The sequence below is a fragment of the Periplaneta americana genome, chromosome 2 (genome assembly GCF_040183065.1).
Source record: "Periplaneta americana isolate PAMFEO1 chromosome 2, P.americana_PAMFEO1_priV1, whole genome shotgun sequence".
In the NCBI taxonomy this organism is placed as follows: Eukaryota; Metazoa; Arthropoda; class Insecta; order Blattodea; family Blattidae; genus Periplaneta; species Periplaneta americana.
The window spans coordinates 21058969-21085135 of NC_091118.1; the positions used below are offsets into that span (position 1 = coordinate 21058969).

At 36.7% G+C, this 26167-nt stretch overlaps 1 long non-coding RNA gene across 6 annotated transcripts in view; it reads right to left on the reverse strand.

Annotated features, from left to right (window-relative positions):
* The window catches only part of LOC138715749 (uncharacterized), a 117788-nt gene that overhangs the window by 86758 nt on the left and 4863 nt on the right, over positions 1 to 26167 (reverse strand). Inside the window, exons 4-6 of one of the 6 annotated variants that reach the window (XR_011336562.1) lie at positions 21898 to 21963; positions 21631 to 21710; positions 12633 to 12757 (exon numbers count right to left, since the gene is read on the reverse strand). The exons of 2 other annotated variants lie outside the window; for them this stretch is intronic. This is a non-coding gene — a long non-coding RNA (uncharacterized lncRNA). Of the gene's footprint in view, positions 1 to 11770; positions 11904 to 12632; positions 12758 to 21630; positions 21711 to 21897; positions 21964 to 26167 lie in introns of those variants that run through there. 3 more of the 6 variants (XR_011336565.1, XR_011336566.1, XR_011336561.1) reach the window with 3 other exon arrangements.

The following is a 26167-nucleotide window of genomic DNA, read 5'->3' on the forward strand; positions in this document are numbered from 1 at the left end:
TTGTGCTTCCTCCCGAGGTTCATGAGATACCTCGGGAGGTAGACAAGCCGTCACCCTCTATGCGGGCGGCAATGGCAGACAGACCGTCCACCCCACAACGTACAGACAGAATTCCTCCCTGGTCAAGTCGTCAAAGGCAGCAGGAAGCGAGGCGCTCCTCCCCGAGGGAGAGCGCCCCGCAGCCTGCTGCAAAGCCCAGTACGGGCAGAGTCGCCAGCCAGCAGACTCCGGGGGGCTCTCGCTCGCAGCCTGCTGGCGCGTCCAGTACGGGCAGACGCGACTTCAGCCAAGGCATGACAGAGGAGCAACACGAGGCTTTGTACAGAAGATATTTGGCATCTAATCCTACCAAGGAGCAATTAGAATTCTATGAAAAGGTCCTTAGAAATTACGGGACGGAGCGTAGACACAGGGACGGAGGGGATTAGGGCAAAACTTGCACGGCCGCGGTCCTCGTAGGGCTCGTCGCCAAGACAATTAAGGTAAGTCGAGAATCTGCTTCATTACTATTATCATTATTCTTAGTGTTCTAGTGTGTAGGATAGGTATAGGTTATTGTAGTTATAGTTTTTTATATTTATAGTATACAATCAGTGTCTTATTTCAATCTTAATATTTATACAGCAAAAATTAAATTCCTGTTCTAATCAAATTTTATTCGTCATTATACAAAATCTGTAGTAATTTCTGGTTCACTTTCTGTGATTATCTTACCACCTTCATCTCATTCAGACGCTAAATAAAGTCATAACAAACAAAAATAGATTTTTAAAATATCTGCATATAGGTAAGGATATTTACCATCTGCATTTAGGTATTAAGATTTATAAAAGTGATGCAGTCTCATAACACGAGTAGGAATATAAAATAAATACTTCCTCAGTAAATCGACGAAAGAATAATCACAACGAAAGTACTTGTGTCAAATTTCTGACAGTGCAGCACATACTTTGAGGTCACAGACTCATCGTGGAAATTGCAGATAGCACTTTAAAAATAGCATTAAATTATGAAGCGATTAAATCAACACTACTATAAACATGCTATCACTAATAGCGAATTACTCATATACAGCGTAATCAGTATTAACAAAACAAGTCTTAGACTATGCATCGACTTACTGAGTCAAAGATTGTAAAGGAGAAAAGCCAAATAACGCCACAGGTTCTAATATCGCCTTCATATTGCAAGAACTGAGCAACTTACTACAGTGGAAGCACCAAATCACAGACCTTTCGAATTCAAGAGGAACAAAAAGAGGCGAACATGTCTCACATTACGGCCGCTATTAATGACCGAAGAAAAACAAATTATGACTACGGTAAGGCCTACTTCAGAATCCTGCTGTAAGTGATTCACGAGTCGTAACCAGCAAATATGCAAACACGTACCAATTACGCATGTCACATGGCAAGGTCCTTCATTGTATTAAACAGATGAGATGAACAGTACAGTCTTTTCTAAAATTAAATTGCTATAGAACAATTTAACTCACTGCTCAAATTATGCATTAAATAAGCAAACCGAAGTTACGTTGGAAGAAGGTACTTCCAAATATACGAGTAGTCACGCATGTTGAATGGCAAAATGAATTCCTCAGTGAAAAGTTACAACTGAACAAAGTAGTCAGTAAACGCAATTCCATTACAGGCCAAATCGGCCCAGAGGGTCTCGGGACGTTAAGGCTCCAGCTATACAATCGGCATTAATGCCAGTTGGGATATCAGCCCTACGTGCCCGCCGTTCTTATCCTCAAGGAAATGTCCCTGGTACTCATTCATTTCTGATAGGGGATGAATAAAATGCAGGTGAATAGTGCGGCTGGAAGGGTTAGAGAAAATCCATGGCAACATAGCGAACTTCCGGCTTTAGCTGCCATTCGGCATCGAACACATAGCCTCTATGTTAGGTGTAAAGCTGAGACATCTAGGACGTTTGTCGTTAAGTTACATGCACCCAAACTATAGCATAGCAAGTACAGAGAGCAGGGAAGGTCAGTGTACAAACTCTGTACGCTAAACAATAGAGAATAAGGTGTACACTCACATGACGAATAAACTGGAGCTCAGGTCACGTCGTCAATACTGGATTGTGGAGTCTGTTGCAGTAAAGTGTAAACACTACCTAGGTTTTGATTACGTCTACAATCCTTTTATAATGTGTAGCAATATAGACTGCAGTAACCAGCTATGTCCATTTCATTACAATGGGTTACGGCGGTAGAGGGATTCCAGGAACCATGTATCTGAATTTCGTAACCCGACTTGGTGCCTTAAAAATATTTATTTGACATTGGATATGAAACTGTTCACATCACTGTAGCAGGACGAAACTTATTTGGCTATTCGATGTAGCCCATAGGCTAGGATAACTTTCGGCTAAAGTAGCTTAAGTATACTTTATCTACTTTTAACATGTAGCATTCGTGATGAAAATAACTACATTATCATTTTTTATATCGTCTGGCCATAAGAGGGTCATAGGCATTTGAAAAACTTTGATTCTATTTAAATGATCCACTTTCTCACGAATTTCAGAGGTTAATAAAGTTTTATTGGGTTTGTCTGGTGAAAGAATGCCCGTAACGACATTGCAACAAATCCTGCAGCGGCGTCTGTGCTTCCATAGATGGAAACCTATATTTTACTATCTCCTACACTTAGTCGTATGCGAGATATAACATCATCATAGCATTTCGGTAAATAGTAGATTATTTCCGAAAAGTTGATTGACTAGGGAGTTCCCTTTTTACGTATTTCGCATAAAGTTTTAAAGTGTGTATTTTCAACGTTATTTTGGCTATTGGTATATTGACACATACCATCATTTTACATAAAACGTGAAAAGTCTCTTTTTGTGTGGTACACATTGAATTGTAACTTACACGCGATTCTTATCCTCCTTCCTCAGTTGAACTGTCATCTGTGCTTTATGTTGTTTCGTGTTACAATGTTGTGTTACGAATGTACGTTTCGTACCTTTAATTTCTGTGCTACATAAATTTCATATTATGATAGTCACCCCACTTACTGCGAAATTTTATGTGCCTAATTTCTCCATCACCTTGTTTACTATTGATATATTTGTTGATTCAGCCATTATAAATATTATACGTTACGTAAGATTGGTAATGTAGATAGCTCTGGAGCTCTGTCCACTACACAACGTAAATGTGTTCTGTTGCCCGAGTCGCATGCCTGTACGCAACCACCCCCCACCCTTCATACTATTTACCTTCGACAAACATCGCGATATAGTTAACTTGATATCGTCCTGCAGTCCTACATGGCTCAGCTTTAGTTAGGTGGTACAAATTGGTACCGGAAAATATGATAAAATTCAATGTAATTAAGCTGTGTAGGAACAGGCTCTTAATATTAGAGTGTTCAGTATCACCCCCATCAACAGGACGATACGAAGTTCACAGAGACAACGAGATCAGCTTACACTTGGGTGAAACCGACGAGTTCAGGATCATGATGATGATGTGCACTCTTTCATTCCACACAATAAGGCGAATTCAAATGAAGATGCATTGATTTAATAATAATTTCACTTTTAATATATTGAATTTGATACAGGCGTACCCGAGCTGGCAGCTAAAATATGCTTCCGATGATATCTATTTGATTGACGACCATTTTGGGCATAGGCGATAATTTCAGGGCAGTATATCTCGTGATTGCGATGCGGTAGCACTCTGATCTTTGTACCAAACGAAAGATCTCGTCTAGATCTGTCCACTTAAGGCAGAAGTATTCACATAAAACCCACGGCCATGTTCCCGACATAACAAACCGTGATTTTTTAAAATTAAGATACAATTTACATGGTATTCTACAAGACTGAGTTATGGATTGCGGATATTATATAAAGTTTTGTTCTTATGTACACATTTCTATTGCCATCCGATTTTACTGGACTGGAATAATCTTTTCACTGTTTTGTTTACAACAGTATCTGTCATCTTAAGGCCTACGTGCTGGGAGAATGCATGTAGTAAAAGATGGTCGGAAAAGAAAAAAATAATAATAATACAAGAATTGATTTTAATCAGACTTAGTTCCATATTCCTTCCCACCGCAATGCCTTAAGCTGTGATCTCACACTGTCTGAAAAACCTGATCAAGAAGTGAGTGTTATAGCACTTTCAATAGTGGTATATATTCTTCAGAAAAGTGAGTGGAAACAGAGATATGCGTTCAAAATGTTCACCAAGACGCTAAAGTCGAAGTAGGTTGACATTAGCATGTTATTTAACCACTACTCTGAAAACACAAGCATGCAAACATGTCTTAAATGTTAGCTTTTCAACCTCACTTCAGACGATCAGGCATTTGCTCAATATAGAGGGCGATATTAAGAACCGCAGCTCTAGCTGCAAGTCTAGTCAATGACCATTATAAATAAAATACTTGAGTGGAGACCTTCCAGTTTTACGTCCCTAGTAAAGTTATTTTTGATAGGCTTTTCCACTATTCAGTGGTTTGCCTCTTAATGCTCTTTCTTCTCAATGGAGGAGAGTACAATTAACCAGTTGTTATGTCTCTCCGAAAGACAGCAGACCTGTCGCGCTTAACAGACTAAATTAAATGAAAAATACTCACTCAGATGCCAGCTCAAAGATATTTAATCCTACGATTAACACTGTGGCATGATTCCAAAGTACCAAAACAGTGACAATGTGCGGGTGTGTATGTGTGGACGTGCAGAAATTGGCCGCACCTAGTAAACTCTGGGAGCCACAAGTAGCTCCACTTAACGTCGAACATGTTATGTACAATGTATGTACAGTGGCTGGCTGCACAAGTTGCGACCATTATACAGTAAGTCTAGAATGACTGCTATCGTCTACGTCAATATGGGGCACAAGTAGCTCCACTTAACGTCGAACATGTTATGTACAATGTATGTACAGTGGTTGGTTGCACAAGTTGCGACCATTATACAGCATGTCTAGAATGACTGCTATCGTCTACGTAAATATGGAGCCACAAGTAGCTCCACTTAACGTCGAACATGTTATGTACAATGTATGTACAGTGGTTGGCTGTACAAGTTGCGACCATTATACAGCATGTCTAGAATGACTGCTATCGTCTACGTCAATATGGGGCACAAGTAGCTCCACTCAACGTCGAACATGTTATGTACAATGTATGTACAGTGGTTGGTTGCACAAGTTGCGACCATTATACAGCATGTCTAGAATGACTGCTATCGTCTACGTAAATATGGAGCCACAAGTAGCTCCACTTAACGTCGAACATGTTATGTACAATGTATGTACAGTGGTTGGCTGTACAAGTTGCGACCATTATACAGCATGTCTAGAATGACTGCTATCGTCTACGTCAATATGGGGCACAAGTAGCTCCACTTAACGTCGAACATGTTATGTACAATGTATGTACAGTGGTTGGCTGTACAAGTTGTGACCATTATACAGCAAGTCTAGAATGACTGCTATCGTCTACGTCAATATGGGGCACAAGTAGCTCCACTTAACGTCGAACATGTTATGTACAATGTATGTACAGTGGTTGGCTGCACAAGTTGCGACCATTATACAGCAAGTCTAGAATGACTGCTATCGTCTACATCAATATGGAGCCACAAGTAGCTCCACTTAATCATAGCATTTGGTAAAAGTCCTAACACAAGTCATTGAAAAGCCCTACGCCACAAGAGCGATGTGCTCGAACACACCATACAGCCCGCACATGTCAAAGGCTCCCTCAAGTTAACACCGCACGGTCATAGTTGGCGTTATTTGGCGACTCGTGTTATGGGACTTAGTTTTATGAAGTAGCTTACACTTAGTTAGTTGACTGCGAACAATTTGTCTGAACATAAAGTTTCTTTCTTTTCATGGTACACCGGCGCGGTGGGAGGAACATCGAGCGCCCTTCCCACCTGCAGCATCGCCGTGGAGGATGGAGGTAAAACTCCTCATGGAGATTAAGGGGAGTGGGCACAGGGGCGGGTAGGGGTGGGATGGGGTGGGTTGGGGTGGGGTGGTGTGGGTGGGGGTAGGATTGGGTGGTTAGGGTTCGGGTGGGGTGGGTTTGGGGAGAATATCGCATTAGTTTTGTGAACAGTGCAAATTTTAATTTATTTTACATTGCCGGAGTTCAGTGAATGTGCTATCCTAAATTCATTTATAAGGCCCAGAATGTAACAGAACATTTTATTGACTCCCAATAGGGGTATGGGTTTCCTAACCCGAATGGAAATTGCAACTGACTTAACACACTTCACAGTTTCGAATGGAAGCACAGAACTCCGGCAGCAACACAGAATAAAAAGGGATTTCTGTCTCAATTATTTAAAGGGATGTAAACTAAAAATCTTGACCTCACAACAGAGTGAGAATTATGAAATTAAATCGTAATGAATCAAATTCAAGTCAGTTGTAGAGTCATACATAAATTAAGAGAATAACATACTACAGTATAGTTTACATAATAACTCTGAAAGCAAAAATGAAAGACACATTTATTTATATTCTCATGTAAACAATTATCAGTATTAAATATATAAATATATGCAGCACAGAGAATATTATACAGTGCAAAGTGTGCACAACAGAGCTAAAAGTGCACATCGGACCTGAATAATAAGGGCCAGCACGACAATTGACTAAAAAGTGACAGAGTTGAATTCCCTCCGGGATAAGGAGAGATATCAACTGTCACAAATTGTCTAAGGACTGCTAACCGTCCAGCCTCGTTTCAGATGAGTCTTCCCGGGGATTCTATATAGGGATATGCAGAACAAGGTGATAAAGTATGCCTCAATCTCTACCGACACAATACAGAAATCATGGAGCCCTACCTCTATGCCTTCTGTGAACACTACTTTTATTTCTAGAATCGCCAAATGTATGAGAAATAAAGATTATGAAAACGATATGCATATCAACAACTCTGGGCTTATAAAAATAGTAAAAACGAATGTACATATATATCGAAAATTTATATTTCCATGCATTCGTGTAAAAATAAAGTAGCAGACCTATCAAAAATTCCAAAATAACAGTGATTGCAGAAATGTGGCAATCACCTATCCTAAGTTTACATTCAGGAGATCATATTAATTATGCTAAATAAAGAATATCTAGTACATAAAATATATGCAGTGCAAACTGCACACAACGGAACTACAGAGTAAAAATCGAACCTAACTAATAACAGTTAGTAGGGCAACTGACTGCAAGGTGGTTGAGTTCAGTTCCCTCCGAGATAAGTAGAGGAACTATCTTGCCACAAATGCAGCATGACTGCTATCCGTCGAGGCTTGTTTCAGGGGTTGCCTAGTTGCCCAACAACTGAATAACCAGAACAAGATGATCAATTACAGTTCAATCTACCTTTGACCGGTACACAAAGCATGGAGCCCTACTTCCTCTGTGCTTTCTGTAAAACAATACTTTTGGCCCTATGTGGTCACCAGAAGTAGACTAAGGAAATCTAAAACAAATAATACAAGCCATTGAGCAACTATATTAAAAATTAGATTTCCTTGCATTTATGTTAATAATAAATCGGTATCAAAATCCCAAAATAACAGGGATTGCAAAAATGTGGCAATCACCTATCTTATACTTATCCCGAATTTTATCGCAAACAATTATATTCATTATATAAAGGTTATTTAGCAGATAAAAATGAAACTGTACACAATGAAGCTAGTAAGTACAAATTGGAGTTGAATAATATCAGTTGGTAGGGCAACTGACTGTAATGTGGCTGAGTTCAGTTCCCTCCGAGATGAGGAGGGAAACGAACTGTAGGCCTACCAAAAAATACGAAACGGCCATGTGCTGTTCAATCTCATTTAAATGACTACCTGACTTCTCTGTCCAGCGGAGCGAGATGATACAAGTATTGGTCAATCTTGCTCCACACGGTACAGAGAGCATGGAGCCCTACCTCTATGCTTTCTGTAGATACTACTTTTGGTAGAACAGAGTCACCAAAAGTAAGAAATAAAAGAGAAATAAAAATGCAAAATATACGTCAAAACTATGAGTAATTCTCATGTATTTACAAAAAAATATATATATACATGGGCATTAATGGATTGTTACAGTGGCATAAAATTCAAAAACAAAAATATGTAACCTTTCACTAAACATTCTCTATACAAACGATATCTATTCATAAGGCCACTGTTAAAAGAAGGAATTGTTCAGAATAACTCAACTAAATCATCACTCGCCACCACTTGAAGAAAACTTCATATCCATTTTAGAAATTCATAACGCCGTATGAAAAAAAAAAAATACCATCTCAAAAAAAAAATCATGTGAAAAAAAATACCATCTTGAAAAAAATCATGTGAAAAAAAAAAAACATTTCGAATTCCAAAAATCACATCACCATCATTTGAAAAAAAAAATCATCATCATAAAAGTTATCATGACTCATCACGTGAAAAAAAAATCATCTTTCCTCCAATGGAGGAAAGATCCAACGCATCATTTGATCTTCAATAAAAATTTCAACATCTTAAAAAAAACTCATCACATTATCTGCTATCAATGATAAAGTCATCAACTATCAATCTTAATTACATCTTTCCTCATAAATGAAATCCAAAATATTCTTCAAACAAATCTCTTTTCTACTCCAGCACGCAACACCAACTCAACATGTTATTTCTTCTCATATGAGAAGCAAAACTCCTTCCAAATAAATAAATTTAAAAAGAAATCAAGAGCTCACAAGTAATAACATCCAGGAAACATTAATAAATTCTCCGTCAGTGAAAATCTTGTTCTATAATTAAAAAAAACTGTATCACCAATACAGAAGAGCTCCAGATAGAGCAAAACATTATCTTTAATAACGTATTCTTCAATCAATGAAAAATTAAAATTAAGAAGAAAAGACATTATCTTTTGTCAACAAGGAAAACAACATTACTGTTTACCAAGAAGTAATGCAACTGTGAAAAAACACATCTTATACCAAGGAAATTGTACTCTACTAACCAGGATCACAAAAATACATTCTACCAAGAAGAAATGCAACAAGAAGCACTTAATAAACAATGAAGACGAAATAATTTCTAAAATTGGAAATTACTGAAGCAAATAAAATGAGGTAGATGCAGAAATATCTCTACATTGTATCAACTTAAGAAGAAATAAAATTCTTATAAACAACATTACGTAACCAGACTTCAGCAGTCATCAGTAACCTACGATTGCAGCGAGGTGCTGAATCATTAGACTTCAGCCATAATCTACTTATACAACTGCAGTGAGGTGCTGAATCATCAGACTTCAGCCATAATCAACTTATACAACTGCAGCGAGGTGCTGAGTCATCAGACTTCAGCCATAATCAACTTATACAACTGCAGCGAGGTGCTGAATCATCAGACTTCAGCCATAATCAACTTATACAACTGCAGCGAGGTGCTGAATCATCAGACTTCAGCCATAATCTACTTATACAACTGCAGCGAGGTGCTGAATCATCAGACTTCAGCCATAATCAACTTATACAGCTGCAGTGAGGTGCTGAATCATCAGACTTCAGCCATAATCAACTTATACAACTGCAGCAAGGTGATGAATCATCAGACTTCAGCCATAATCAACTTATACAACTGCAGCGAGGTGCTGAATCATCAGACTTCAGCCATAATCTACTTATACAACTGCAGTGAGGTGCTGAATCATCAGACTTCAGCCATAATCAACTTATACAACTGCAGCGAGGTGCGGAGTCATCAGACTTCAGCCATAATCAACTTATACAACTGCAGCGAGGTGCGGAGTCATCAGACTTCAGCCATAATCAACTTATTCAACTGCAGCGAGGTGCTGAATCATCAGACTTCAGCCATAATCTACTTATACAACTGCAGTGAGGTGCTGAATCATCAGACTTCAGCCATAATCAACTTATACAACTGCAGCGAGGTGCGGAGTCATCAGACTTCAGCCATAATCAACTTATACAACTGCAGCGAGGTGTGGAGTCATCAGACTTCAGCCATAATCAACTTATACAACTGCAGCGAGGTGCTGAATCATCAGACTTCAGCCATAATCTACTTATAAAATGGCAGCGAGGTGCTGAATCATCAGCCTTCAGCCATAATCTACTTATACAACTGAATTGTTCCTTCAGCTGTCGAAGTTTGTGATATGAACTGACGAAGGGATAAAGGTATCTACCCAATTATACACTTTTATGTCTGTTTTAGGTTAGCATATATTATATAATGTGTTTTGTTGTGCCATTTTCATTTTAATATGGATGTTCTCTTAGAGAGTGGTTGGATATAATCAGAGGTTGGACTTGTTTAGGTACAAAGAACGTACGGTTAGAAGGCCTGTGCATTGGATTTTAATGAAAATAATAATAATAATATAACATCTGTATGTATAATATTACTCAATAAATCCGTCTATCTATTCAACTGCAGCGAGGTGCTGAGTCATCAGAATTCGGCCATAATCTACTTCTACAATACTGCAGTGAGGTGCTGAGTCATCATACGTCAGCCACTAACAGCATCCAGAGATGAGAGAAAGGTGCTGAATCATCAAACAACAGCTACAATCTACGTCCATTGCACTTCTTTCTCAAATATGTAAAAATAAGCTAAATGATTGTTTTATATTCTGACCATTAGTTGTCTTGTCAGATCCATTTGGATGTCAGTATAATAAATAATGATTACCACTATGTATATTTTTATTCTTTGAAGTAGTTTTGTAGAACTGTATTGTGAATAGATAAAACATCCACTTGTTTGCTATGTTCTGTCCTATAGTGGCAGCCCTTAAATTCGGGGGCCAGTATTGTTCAACAATAAATTTATATCCATATACTTAATCAATAGGTTTAAAGTATTACGAACATTTGCTATCCAGTAATATTTTCGATGCTTAATCAATTTTGTTTACAGCTAGCTCTGTCTGGGAATTGTAGGATGTATATAATACTGATTCAGAGAAGATGTCTATTAATGACAGGGTGATTGAACAAATGAATGTAAATTAGTGGATAAATAAGTAGATGCATAAATGAAATAATACAGACCTACTCATGGTCATCTTCTTAAATACATGGATTATAATTATGCATCACAGACGACGTGAAATGGTAATCCGAAGTCATGACTTTAAGATCACCTGATCAGTATGTAAAGAGTAAGACCTATACATATCAAGTTGACAATAAATTTGAAAGTATATCTTTGAATATAATAATCATAATGGAATTCCATATTTACTTACTTACTTATGGCTTTTAAGGAACCCGGAGGTTCATTGCCGCCCTCACATAAGCCCGCCATCAGTCCCTGTCCTGTGCAAGATTAATCCAGTCTCTATCATCATATCCCATCTCCCTCAAATATATTTTAATATTATCCTCCCATCTACGACTTGGCCTCCCCAAAGGTCCTTTTCCGTCAGGTCTTTCAACTAACACTCTATATACACTCCAGGATTCGTCCATACGTGCTACATGCCCTGCTCATCCCAAACGTCTGAATTTGTTTCTAATTATGTAAGGTAAAGAACACAATGCGTGCAGTTCTGTGTTGTGTAACTTTCTCCATTCTCCTGTAATTTCATCCCTCTTAGCCTCAAATATTTTCCTAAGTACCTTATTCTCGAACACCCTTAACCTCTGTTCCTCTCTCAAAGTGAGGTCCAAGTTCGACAACCATAAAGAACTGTTTTATGAAGTCTTTCAGATTTTTCGAGAGCAAATTGAATGATGAAAGCTTCTCAACCAAATAACAGGCATTTCCCATATTTATTCTGCGTTTAATTTCCTCTCGAGTGTCATTTATATCTGTTATTGTTCATTCAAAGTACAAATGATAGTAGGATTTTGCTTGCTTCAAGTATCGAAAACTGCATCAGTCCACTGGAAAAAAAAAAAAAAAAAAACTTCACTGTAGCCAGCAGAAGTGTTGCAGCTTCGTGAGTGCAATAGATGAACAGTAGATGTAAACATAAGAATGAAATTAAGTGAGTTATGTTGGAAGTATTTGATTTGTGTTTAACCATTTATAATGGCCTATACTTTACGAATAATAAATGGGCAAATCTCAATATAGCGAACGTAGAAGCTTCGCCACGACCCCTTCCACTTTTCCCCTACTAGCTCATCAGATACTCTACGTGATAGGCGAGTGTTGTGTCGAATGCACATTTCATGTGGGTGGGGATAACTTACTGTACTGGCGTTCGCTATATTGCGATTTATCCTAATAAATTGTTAACAGTTGTAATAACTGCATTTATGTGTGAACTAGAATATTATATTCCCCACACCCTACCTCTAAGAAATTTTTAATTTTGCATTCCAAAAAGATAAGCCTTTTATAGTGACTAATGTCAGATGTGCAGAGCAAATGCATCCATTTACCTTCTCTGCTTATATAGGCTACACTAGAGAACTCTGGTGGACAAACTATATACTACCACATACCTCAAGAATTTATTCCCAGTTCTAATGTTCAATGGATTCAGAAATAATAAATGCATCCATTGAACATCAGGACTTTTTTGGTGGTAAATTTTTTTCAAAAGAAAAGGGATCTCTTTGGGAAAGGTGACAGTTCCAGGAGAAAAACAGAAAATAATACACATATTCTTTAAGAAAAATTCATGTTACAAAATCTCCAGATTACAAAGATATACATCAACTATAATCTCACTAGCAGTTTGCTAAAATATTCAGCTGTTTGGAGTTATTCTCTTCAAAATCTCATATTCCTGTAACAGAATTTAATATATTAAAATAGTTATCTTCTATCCAATTTACATACACTAATATTCCTACATTATGAAACATTTTCATAAATTGTGTTGCAGTCTTCATTTCATGATTTCATACACTGTTAAATCACTAAAGATAGCTACACACAAAATGATAAATCATTGCCCAGATATTTTGGTTTGAACAGTTTATAAGTTGAAGTTAATTTTTCTATAGCCACGACGCTATTATTCCCGGCATGACTCCTCCTCTTTGCTTACGTCTTAGGAAGTGAAGGCTCTATAAAGTTTAAGTAGGTAGTATCGTTCGCCATTTTTGTTCTTTCGTTGCCGAGCTATCATACAAGGAATCCATTGGACACACCGTTAAACATTATCATGTCGTAGCTCCTATGATAATAAATCAAATGCACTGTAATTCAGAAAATAATTGAGCGACAAATAACGTCCTCGTGCACTTTCTGTGAACGCCAACGAAAGAGCCAAAATGGCGGGCGATTATATTATGTATTTATCGAGCCTTAGGAAATGCATAACGTCATCATCAGCATTCAAATGTAGCCGACCTGCAACGTAATTGGCTTCCGGAAATTAGAACGACGGGACTATAATCAATAAATTCGTGTTGACAGAGGCAACAGCCAATCAGTTGAAGCAAGTTGGTCACTGAGAATAGCAGAGCATGCTTCAAGTTTCAGCAATGTCTCATGGAAACCAAAGCACATATCGCAAGCATTTGGAAACATTCATTCAAAGCTATTGAAATGAACTTTGTCTCTGGCAAACAAAATCTAAATATCAGGACTGCAACCAAGCTGCCTAAAAGTTGACTGAAAAACATGAACCCTAATGCAAACTTGGTAGTCAAAAAGATTAATAATCTTGCAACTACTTACGAGGAATTAAACATGAACAATCTCAAAAATTGGGGGCCTGCTTTCTACATTTGAGGTGCTTTCATCTACTGCATTTCTTATATGAACAAGAGATCTCAAAACTTCTACATCTAACATGAGCGAGATGGAATTTTCTTAGACCCAAAACTACAAGTACATCGTCTGTTGACACGTTGCTCATGCAAATGTGTGTCAAGAACTGATGACCGATGCAGATATCTATGCTGCGTAAGGGAGCATTCGATATCACCCCTCAGCAGATTGTTACATTTTATCATTATGTGTGTAGCTACCTTAAGACAAAAGAAACAAAGTGTATGGAGTAAAATAGCGACAATTCAGATCAAGCCTACTCTATACAAGAACTGAGGCATTCCCTTGAATAACAACTTAATGTATGTTACATAATTTCTCCATTTCCAGCATATATTGAATTCTTAATAACACATCTCCCTCTTGACAATATTATTTCTCTCCAACAAACACAGTACACTCTACGAACATTTGAAGGATCCAGGGGAAAAACAAATTTAGCCATATTTTGCAAATTTTTCAGGACAGCGTTTACAGACTTGCAGAATGACAGGTTCTTCTTGTGTAAGCCTTTCCTTAATACGCTTATAATGTGGAAACAAGCGATTTTCTCTCCTGCATGATTAGGGGATCTTGAAGATATCAACTTTAACGGTCAGATTCAACTAAAATATAAAAATTACTAGATTTGGACTAAACGTGATTTTCCATGGACCCTTTATTTGAATGTGGTTCTGTATAATGTTGTTAACAAGATCTAAAATGTTTGATGCTCTGTATATGGATAAATATGTAATAGGATGCCAAACTGCAGTCAGCACCATCTGGTGGGCGGGGGCTCAAATAAGATGATCAGTGCCCAAAGTCGTAGGTGGTGAACATTAAAACTACATGTTGGGTACATTACCCAGAGTTCTCTATTTATCCATTCGAGATGTTGCTCGAGAATACAAGATGGCAGACAGAAACTTGCTAATAAGTGAACATAAAGTGATACTACGTGTGTATAAGCAGTGTATGTTAACAGTGATGTTTATGGACGTTGTAAAATAGTGTTGTTGAATGTATTGTAAAGTAATAGTAATGTAATAAATTTAGCTATCTAAGTAGTTCTTGCAGACTTTTCCATTGCGCTGTACAATAAATACCCAAAGAATACAATCCCAATTATCTAACCTTTTGCTTTATTTTTTGGTCTCTGTCTGATTATATTTTAATCGGGTAGTGTAAAATAGAATGTCTCTTTTATCTTCCTGTTGGCTCCGGTAAGAATTTTCAGTGGAAGATGCTGTTAGGAATAAAAATGTAAATGTTTTATTTTAATGGGTTAGTTTTGAATATCGATGAGGGTGGGAGGGAATACTTTCTGCACAGTTTAACATTTTCGTCACCAGGTGCGCTGCTAAATGCATGGAGTAATTAGTTTTTATTGTCGCTACTTGGTGCGCTGCTAGATGTAATAAGTTCGCCTACTCCCAACAGGTGTCAGAAAGATCAATTTCTACATTAGCGCCTCTAGCATGTGTTACAGGAAACTCAGTAAGTTTCGTATCCTATTATATATTTATCCATGCTCTTTATCTTAAATTTAAGATTTTGCAAGTAAGCTCTTGTTCCAGAGAATGCCCCAATTGAAAAAAAACAGGTTAAGATTACACTAAAAACAAACCAAACACTATAAATGAATACCCCTCCCCCTGGAATAACGGTCTAAGTACATTGCGAAGCCATGCATCATACACCCTTATTCGGGGGGGGGGGGGTTAAATGTATCAAATTTTTTTTATTGGGTTATATTACGACGCTGTATCAACATCTAGGTTATTTAGCGTCTGAATGAGATGAAAGTGATAATGCCAGTGAAATGAGTCCGGGGTCGAGCACCGAATGTTACCCAGCATTTGCTCATATTGGGTTGAGGGAAAACCCCGGAAAAAACCTCAACCAGGTTAAGATTACACTAAAAACAAACCAAACACTATAAATGAATACCCCTCCCCCTGGAATAACGGTCTAAGTACATTGCGAAGCCATGCATCATACACCCTTATTCGGGGGGGGGGTATTAAAATGTATCAGAAATTTTTTTTATTGGGTTATTTTACGACGCTGTATCAACTCTAGGTTATTTAGCGTCTGAATGAGATGAAGGTGATAATGCCAGTGAAATGAGTCCGGGGTCCAGCACCGAAAGTTACCCAGCATTTGCTCATGTTGGGTTGAGGCAAAACCCCGGAAAAAACCTCAACCAGGTAACTTGCCCTGACCAGAATTCGAACCCGGGCCACCTGGTTTCGCAGCCAGACGCGCTGACTGTTACAACACAGATGTGGACATCAGAAAATTCACTTTCTCTGGAGGAGAAAGTCAGTTGCATCTAATTTGTCATACTGCTTATGAAAACAATAGACTTAAACTTTTTCTACACTATGCCACTTGATATTCTAAACTACAGTGAGTTACACTCTAAGCAAAGTCTACAGAAAAGTTGTTGTAATATAAGCTTTCTCCATTTCCATTATACTGCCACTACATTATCAGCATTTTATCACAGCCTAATATATACAGTCACGAAGCTTGAGTTGTGAGGGTACTAGGAACAACAGACTATGTCAGTACTATTTCGCATTGTCTGTAATGAGGTGATGTTAGCGATCCTAGTGGTTGGCAACTATCTATGGATACATATTTACTACGTATTGAGCTTCGTGACTGTATATATTAGACTGATATTATTTCGTCATTTCAGAGTAACATTCATAGATAGACAACTTACTCAAGATTTATGGACAGTTTCATCAATTTCTGTTACAAGTAACTACAGTGAAATGCCACTATTACGAATTTTTCGGAATAACAAAATAATTTTTTAGTCACAGCCATTTTGCTATTAATTTACATGTTAAAAATGTTCAGCTTAAAGAATGCATAACAAACTATTCAGTTTAACGTAATAATAAATCCCGCTACAAAAAAAAAGTTATTTTAACGAAATTAGGCCTAACAGGCAGTTAAAAATTACTTAAAATAAATTCGAAATAAAATAAAATAAATGAGTTATCGCTAGGCATCGGTCACTCTTGGTTTTAGTGAGTTTTCTGAAAGCATTTCCATAGACGGGATTGTTGTGGTTTGAATTTATATTTAAATGAAACAGTGGGTGCTAGAGGCACAATTACAACAAAATTTATTAATTTCTGTAAAAGAGTTCAATCTTGAATCCTCTTTGGGCAAGATTGTTTCTTTGATAGCTCTAAAATATTCAATCTATCTAAATAATTGATTAAATGGCGATCTTACTCGTATTAATTGTGTAAGCATGTGCAGCTTACAGCTGTTACGGTGCTTCTTCACACCATCCTCAGAGCCTACTAGATCTCGGCGTCATCTCGAACTTCGCTGCCTCTTGTGTGGGTGCGTTCGATTGTTGAAAAGTGTTGAAATGTGGTGTCAAATAGTGTGTGTGTTCTGAAATTGATCTGTGTGTTGAGAATTTGATCAGGGTATGTTTTAGTGTGTCTGTATATTTCATATTGTTCTAGTGTGTTGAGTTTTTGGTTTTTGGGTTGTATGTGTAGGATTTCCATGTCTGTATTTATGTTACTGTATGTGTGGTTGGCATTAGTTATGTGTTCAGCATATGTAGATGTATTGTGTCCTCTGGTTATTGCTTTAATGTGTTCTTTGTATCGAGTTTGGAATGATCTGCCTGTCTGTCTGTGCAATGTAGAAACTGTCGCAACTATTGCATGTGAGTTTGTATACGCCTGTGTGGTTGTATTTATTTGTTTGTGTGTTGAGATGTCTTTGTAGTGTGTTTTCTGTTCTGTATGCTATGTTGTATTTCTGTTTTCTGAATGAGGATGCGATCTTGTGTGTGTTTTTGTTGTCGTATGTTAGTGTGATGTATTTCTTGTGTTTGTGTTGTGTTTTGTGTGTTTCTGTGTTTGTTGAGTTTTTGTTTTGTCTTCCTTATGATGTTGTCTATTATGTTTGGGTTGTAACCATTTTCTTGTGCTATGTAATTGATTGTGTTCACTTCTTCATTGTAGTGATGTTGGCTCATGGGTATGTTGAGTAATCTGTGTACCATTGTCCTGAATGCAGCATGTTTGAGCTGCGTGGGGTGATTAGATGTGTTGTGTATGTGTGTGGTGGTGGTGGTTGGTTTTCTGTATATTTTGAAAGTGTGTTTGTTGTCAACTTTTGTTATGGCGATGTCTAGACCATTTAATCAATTATTTATATTCAAGTGTTAAAAGTAGTGTACGAAAGATTCAACACGGATCAATCTATCTTCTGAGAAATCACATAGAGTATATAAAGTAAATTAATAACACAATAATAATAATTATATTTCTCACGAAAACATTTTCGTAAAATTGTAGTATTTACTAATACTTGTATATTTGGTATACTTTGTCCTTCAGGGCAACCCCTATTTTAAGTTTGAAAATTAATATTAAAATCGAACATTTGAAGGCAGTTTGTTCCTAAACGTTGTTGAGGGAAGAAGTACAGAAGCAGGTATGGCAGAAAAAAAAAATGAGAAGAAAGCAGTTTTCGCTAGACGAGAAGAGAAAAATCATTGAAGTAGACAGAGGAGAGAAGAAAAGTGAAGTCGCAAGAAAATATGGCATAAGTGCATCGACATTTTCAACCCTTCTCAAAGCCAGAGTAAAAATTGAGAAAAGTATTGAATCTATCACCATTGAACTTCAAAGAAAGAAGAAGTCAAACTGTTAAAATAACACGTATTACTATAGGTTCGTTCCAAGAAGCAGTTCATGGATCAGTTCATGTATGAACCACGGATCATCTTATGCACATGTGCTGGTCAGGTATCTGCTACGGAATTGAAACAGAACTGGATAATGTTGAACGCTTTTCGGATCATCGTGTACTAAATCCAGAGATGCTATAACTGCGATCATCTTTGCCTGAGAACGGGCTGCTAAATTATTATCGTTCTGCAGCTAATTCAAATTGCAGAAAATATAATTTTGATCATTTTCCATAAAAAGATAACAAAAAATATGGAAGGCAAGAATTCTACTAATTCGATGTCATGTACTGAGGGAATCTCACCTAAAAGTAGTTTTTTTTTTTTTTTAATTATTCATTTACATACTCTGAACATCATCAATCACCATCTCTATTCATCTTTATAATATTCAATGTATATTATTTATTTACAATAAATTTTTATCGTTTTGATAGCTACCAAATCTTGTCGCAGAATATTCTTTTTTTAAAATTCAATTATGTATTTTTTTTTAACATTTATTTACATTTTCTTTTTTGTTCATTTGAATTGATTAGGATGCCGATATTTTAAATCCAAGATTTGGACGGCTATCATTTCGATGATATTCTCTCACATTTAATGAAAGTTTCATATTGAAATTGTAATTAACTATTTCAAGACCCAAATAATTTTCATTCTCTTTCTTTTAGGCGAAAATTTAAATTAAATCTCTAGTTTTATTATTCATCTGCACTGTCACTTTCCATCTTAACCTCAATGATGTGAACAGTCAATCATGTCTTTCTTCAGTATCCAGGAGACGCTGGCGAGCTTATGCACTTGCGCGTCTCACATACTCATCAGTACTTGCCTCAATCCATTGACTACTTGTGACTGTTCTGGACCCATGTCAAAAGTTTGTTGGAATGCCCGACTGCAGTACATGTTTCCAGTTCAGAACTGGTTTGGAGTGTGTTGGAACACTTTTTCTGTATTGTGCATGCTTGTGATAGTTACGGGCAGTTCCTGACTGTTGTTGGAACAAAGCTTATATCAATCTCAAAGGTAATATTTCAGTGATCGATTCAGAACCCAATCCCATAGATCGTAATATTTCGAGATATCGATTCGACAAGATGGCTGTAAATGTAACACCTAACCTATATAACCCTGTTCAACATGCTTTTTGCTCTGTTGAACTTAATTTTTGGTCCTATTGGAGTGGTTAAAGAATTGTATTCCAATGGATACCATCCCATTGTGCAATCCTGGGAAATGAGAATGCTGATGCTTTAGCAAAGAAGGGCAGCACTGCTACTTACAGACCTGTTACTAAATCTAAGTATTACTCTGTGAAAAGATTTATTAAATTTACATACTCAAATTTAAAAAAAAAGGTAAAAGGTAAAGGTATCCCCATCACATACCATGAAGGCACTTGGGGGGCATGGAGGTAGAGCCCCATGCTTTCCATGACCTCGGCACCAGACTGAGGAGGTGTGGTCGGCACTATGCTCTGACTGCCTTTTACCTCTGGGAAAGACCCGGTACTCAATTTTATAAGAGGCTGAGTGAACCTCGGGGCCGTTCTTAAAGTTTGGCAACGAGAAAACTCCCATCACCACTTGGGATCGAACCCCGGATCTTCCAGTCCGTAGCCAGCTGCTCTACCAACTGAGCTACCTGGGAGCCCACTTAGACTTCAACAAACAAAATTTTGTAACACAATCTCAAGAGAAAAAATGGAACTCTCTGCATCATAATCCATAGTTAATTCCAGATTTACCACACAAATCGTCTGTAGCTGCATTTAGATTGGCAGCAGGCCAAGAACCTGCATAGACTTGGAATATATCAGTCCCCTAACTGCCCATTGCGCAATTCAAATCGAGAAATGGATTTGGAACACCTCAAAATCTGTGCTTCAGTGGCTGGCCATGACAATATCTTTAAAAAATATTGGAGTGCAAGAGGTCAAATGACTTTATTGTGAAATGCCTGGCATTAGAAAACAACAAACATGATGAATGAAAAATAATACTTACTGGCTTTTAAGGAACCCCGGAGGTTCATTGCTGCCCTCACATAAGCCTGCCATTGGTCCTGAGCAAGATTAAACCATTCTCTATCATCATATCCCACCTCCCTCAAATCCATTTTAATATTACCTTCCCATCTACGTCTCGGCCTCCCTAAAGGTCTTTTTCCATCTGGCCTCCCAACTAACACTCTATATGCATTTCTGGGTTCGCCCATACGTGCTACATGCCCTGCCCATCTCAGACATCTAGATTTAATGTTCCTAATTATGTCAGGTGAAGAATACAATGCGTGCAGTTCTGTGTTGTGTAACTTTCTCCATTCTCCTGTAACTTCATCCCTCTTAGCCCCAAATATTTTCCTAAGCACCTTATTCTCAAACACCCTTAACCTATGTTCCTCTCTCAAAGTGAGAGTCCAAGTTTCACAACCATAAAGAACAACCGGTAATATAACTGTTTTATAAATTCTAACTTTCAGATTTTTTGGCAGCAGACTGGATGATAAAAGCTTCTCAACCGAATAATAACAGGCATTTCCCATATTTATTCTGTGTTTAATTTCCTCCCAAATAATGTAAAGAATAATTATTCAGTTGTTGAATATGCATAATTATCATTGTGGTACCGATTCTTATTGAAGTTGCAATATAATATGGATATACAGTATAACCTAACCCAGGTACAGTATCTGTTATTCCATAATATGGGACAGAATTTGTAGGCAAATTTAATCACTTTTCGGTTTAACGAAATTTCACTATAACGAAAATAGTTACAGTACCCCTCGAATTCGTTATACTGGCATTTCATTGTACCAATACTATTAAATCTCTTGTTTATTCAATATCCCATTTCTGTACTACTATTAAATGTAACGAAATGCTACAAAAATTTTAGTATTGCAGCATGATAACACTTTCCAGTTTAAAAGATTAACGATATAACAGAACTGAGACCAGAACAAATTATTACGTTAGCTCATCTGAAAACAAACAAATCTGTTAAACCGAGTGGGCGATTTATCTGTGAAACATAAGCATAGCGGAAGGTTAGCTTGGAGTTGGCTGATATTTTGAATGGAGGAGAACCCTGCATAAGATGATATACATGGCAATGTGTGATATACACGTGTTTATTGGTAAATTGTACTACCTGCACACTTTTTCTTAAGCTCTCGTTGAGAGGGGTTGTGGGAAGTGGAGAGGTTCACATCTTCCTGACTTGCTGCAGCACTGCCAACATGAGAAAATGAAAGGAAATATACTGTACTTGAAATTTACGCGAAAGATGATTCCTAACATATTTGTTAAGCTCTTATTAATTTGAAATTACTTAATAATTTTAAACATTTATATATTAAAATGTAACCATAAAAGTAATATTGATTTTAGTAATTAATTATAATTATATTTTAATTACCTTACAAAACTCAGTCACTGTTGTCCGACTGTGTGTCTTTGGATGAATCATCTTCATCGCTCGTATCTGGAGAGGTAGTACTGATGAGGACTTGATCAACTAAAATTTTCATTATTCTATCGCGCCTCCAATATATTCCTTAAACAGCATTCGAAAATTTCTCCCGCTATCACTCAAGAAAATACTAGTGGAAACACTAGTAATGCCCCACTTAGATTATTGTGATTCTCTACTGACTGACCTCAATATCAACCAGTCGCAAAGATTACAATGTGTTCATAATTCTTGTGTTTGCTTCGTCAGCGATGTCCGTCACACTGACCACATTACCCAATCCTTCCAAACTCTAAAACTGGCTACGGCTTAACGAACATAGACATTTTCATTCTCTTGTTCTCCTTTTCCAAATCCTTCACACCTCTACACCTACCTACCTCGCCTCCCATTTCAGTTACCTGTCATCATATCATAATCTCTTCACACGCACGCAAAATAGCCGCATACTAGCCATACCAACACATAAGACATCATCGTATTCATCATCATACACAATCTCGCTTGTGGAATACCCTACCCAGTGACATCAGAGACTGTCGGAATTTAGTAGCGTTCAAAAGCAAGCTTATTAAGCATTTTCTTACTGCGTAGAGTAGGTTTAATTTTTACTTAATCAATAAAAGAAAAAATGTTTCTCTCTTCTTAACTTCTACAATAAACTGTCTAACTTTTATTAATCAGTTAATGTTTTAATACTTTGATTTTTATTGTATTTGTAAATTTAATATTAATTGTAATTATAATTGTAATTGCATCCTTAATATTGTAGTTGTAATCCCCTGGTAGAGGGGAAGAGAAGGCATAATGGCCTTATCTCTACCAGGATAAATAAATAAATAAATAAATAAAAATAAATAAATATTCTTCTTCCTGCTCTTGTGCTTTCCTGCTGTAACCCTCCCAATCTTCAGCAGTGATGGAATGAAATGCATCAATAGTGTGTTGATATAAATTTTCAGCTGACATATCCCCAATAATATTGTTTTCCTGGAATATTCTTTTAATTTTTGCCCTTGCCAGCTCCATCCTGTTATATGCAGGCAGACAGATTACTGTGCGACCTTTTGCTGTAGCCATTGTATCTACAGCATAAACTTTATGTGGCTTGAATTAAGCTGTAAAGAGCCTCTTTCCTCATGCCAGTATCGCAAGCAATATCCCTCCTCTCTAACCACTGGACCATCGTCACTTTTGTGTCATACCTTGACAGTGTTTTCTCGATGTGTCTAGAATGGTTGGATGGGTTCTGAATCGATCTCTCAAAATATTAGCATTGAGATTTTAACAGTTTCACTTAACCTATGTAGTAAAGAAGTCTGTAATTTTCTTGAGACTTCGCTTTTCTTCTCTCCTCTGTCTACTTCTTCAATGATTATTCTCTTCACTCTAGCAAAAACTGCTTTCTTGTCTTTTTTTACTGCCATACCTGCAAGAAGCTGCTTTACTTCTTCCCTCAACAACGTTCAGGAACAAATTTCCTTCGAAAGTTCGATTTTATTAAACCGTTCATTTAAATATAAATTCGAACCACAACAATCACGTCTACGATAGTGCATTCAGAAAACTCACTGAAACCAATGGTGACCAATACTTAGCGATAACTCATTTTATTTTCTTTCGAATTTATTTTAAGTAATGTTTAACTGCTTATTAGATTTAATTTCTTTAAAATAACATTTTTTTTTGTAGCGGGATTTATTATTACGTTAAACTGAATAGTTCATTACTGATGCTTTCTTTAAACTGAACAATTTTAACATGTAAATTAACAGTAAAATAGCTGGGACTAAAAAATTATTTCGTTATTCTGAAAATTTTCTAACTGCGGCGTTAGTAATAGCGGCATTTCATTGTAATTATTTAGGGTAGACCAGAGTAATTGTAAGCACTTTTCACTGATTTCAAATATATTTCAACATTACACAATCCTCAGTAAAGGTAAAAGACAAAGAAGAATTGACAAAGAAGAATTGTATTATTTTTAGTTCTTTCTTTTTCCTGAAAATGGGTTTAAAATAAGAAGGTTGACTTTTTTTCATCTTTTAATTGCTAGTTTACATTTACCCCTTTGAGAGGGGGATAACTGTAAACACCAATTTTCGCACGGGCTATCAGACACTGAACATTTTTGTTCTGTTTCACAAGAAAGAGCTGTACTCCTTCCAACTCCAATTTTGGTCACTGGTACATTTCGTCCCTTTAACCTATGATATATGACAATATAGGAACTCAGTACCTCTCCTGAGCTTCACGATAACTGTAGTTACTATTTTTCACATCTGTGACAACCCTCTCTAAATCCTCTACAGTGTAGTTGGGTGGGGGTCTCTTTGATTACTGAAAAGTACGAAATGTAACCATAGCAAAACATGTTTACAATTACCCCCAAGCAATTAAAACTATGGGGCAAATGTAAACGTCATAATTTAATGAACTGAGGTTATGGTAGATCTCAAAACCATTGTAATAAATGTTAACTACTATACATTACTCATAAAAACAACATATTCTTAAAAAATAGCACTGTACATTTACTTACAATGCCAAAAATGAAGGTGAAGCAAAATTCTTTCTCAACTTTTTTTTTGTAGACTCTTACAAAACATTCGTTCACAACTAAGTAGTTACTCCTATTGGCGCCAAACTGCTTTGTAGGTTAGCCAACATGTTAATTTAAATATTCGCCTGAATTAAAATTTTTATATCAAGTTAACAGTTTTGTATTTCTCATAGTATTTGTTTACAATTACCCTCATCTACCCTATCTACCTAATTATGTTCATTTATATATCTGAATCTACAGACCTACACATTTATCTTATGTTAAAACATAAAACTAGCACATTGTGACTTGCTTGTGTAATCAGAAATACCTAATATCTCCTAATCCAATCTAATTTAATAAAATATAATTCAATAAATTATTCTGCTCTGTTTAATCAAAGTTATCTAATGTACTCTAGTATGCTCTCAACAAATACAGTGACATTATTTTGTTAGGCGGCAGAGTTTTCATTTGCCGCGTTGCCCGCGCAGCTAGTGTGTTTCCCGCCTGCTTCCACTAACAAACGCCAAGCCATACAGTGACAGTTGCGAGTTAGTTTATCATCTGCACTCGTGCGTGAAGGTTGAATTAGTGGTGTTGTATTGCGTGTGTGTGTGTTCGGCGTTGTTGCAATGTGATTTTCATTACATCAACATGTATATGCTTACTACGTACATAAAATACAGGAAATCTTGTGCGAGAACACGACAAAACTTCTGTAACAAATTTCCAAATAGATTCGTCCCTAATGCCACTACAATAAGAAGGTTAACCAAAAAATTCAAACAGACAGGTTTAGTAAATGATTATAAAATACAAAGAAGGAGATATGTTCTTACAAAAGAAAAATTAGACGAGATAGGACAGAGATTAGAGCACATCCCGCAAAAATCTCTTAAGCATTAGGTGCACAAAACAGAAGTTATGAGTCCGCTCGTCAAGCAACGAAATTACTTAAATTTCTACCACTTAGTCTAAAAAAAATCTTATTCAGACGCTTGTAGTGCCCCATTTTGATTATTGTGATTCCTTGCTAACTAATGTAAGTTCACTCTTAGCTGAGAGACTACAACGTGTTCATAATGTGTGCATACGATTCATCTGCAATACTCGTAAATTTGACCATATAACACCTTCCCTCCGGTTACTTTCATGAGTGCGTTTGAAGGAACGAAGAACAATACATTCACTGTCTCTTCTGTTTAGAATCATGCATACTTCTACTCCGAATTATCTCTTATCGCACTTTCAATTTCTTACAACTCTTCGAAACCGACATCAAGCACTTCTTTCCATCCCTCATCATAGAACATCTTTATATTCATCTTTCTATACTGTAGAAATACCTCGCCTCTGGAATTCGTTACCTAATGACGTCAGGGACTGCCGGACTTTATCACAATTCAAAATTAAATTGGAAAATTTTGTCTTAATGTTTTTAGGTATTGCTAGAAGTATTGATTTGTGTTTTTTTTTCTTTTTAAATCTAGTTTAAAATTGCAAGTTTCTTGTTTATGTTACTTAATTATTAGGATACAATTAATTATGATACTTAATCACTCATTTAAAGTTTGTCTGATTGCAACCTGTCTATATTTTTGTGTGGCTTTACTTTGTTTATAGTGTTTTTTTCCCTCTCTCTTTATTTCTTGTGTAGCTTTACTTTGT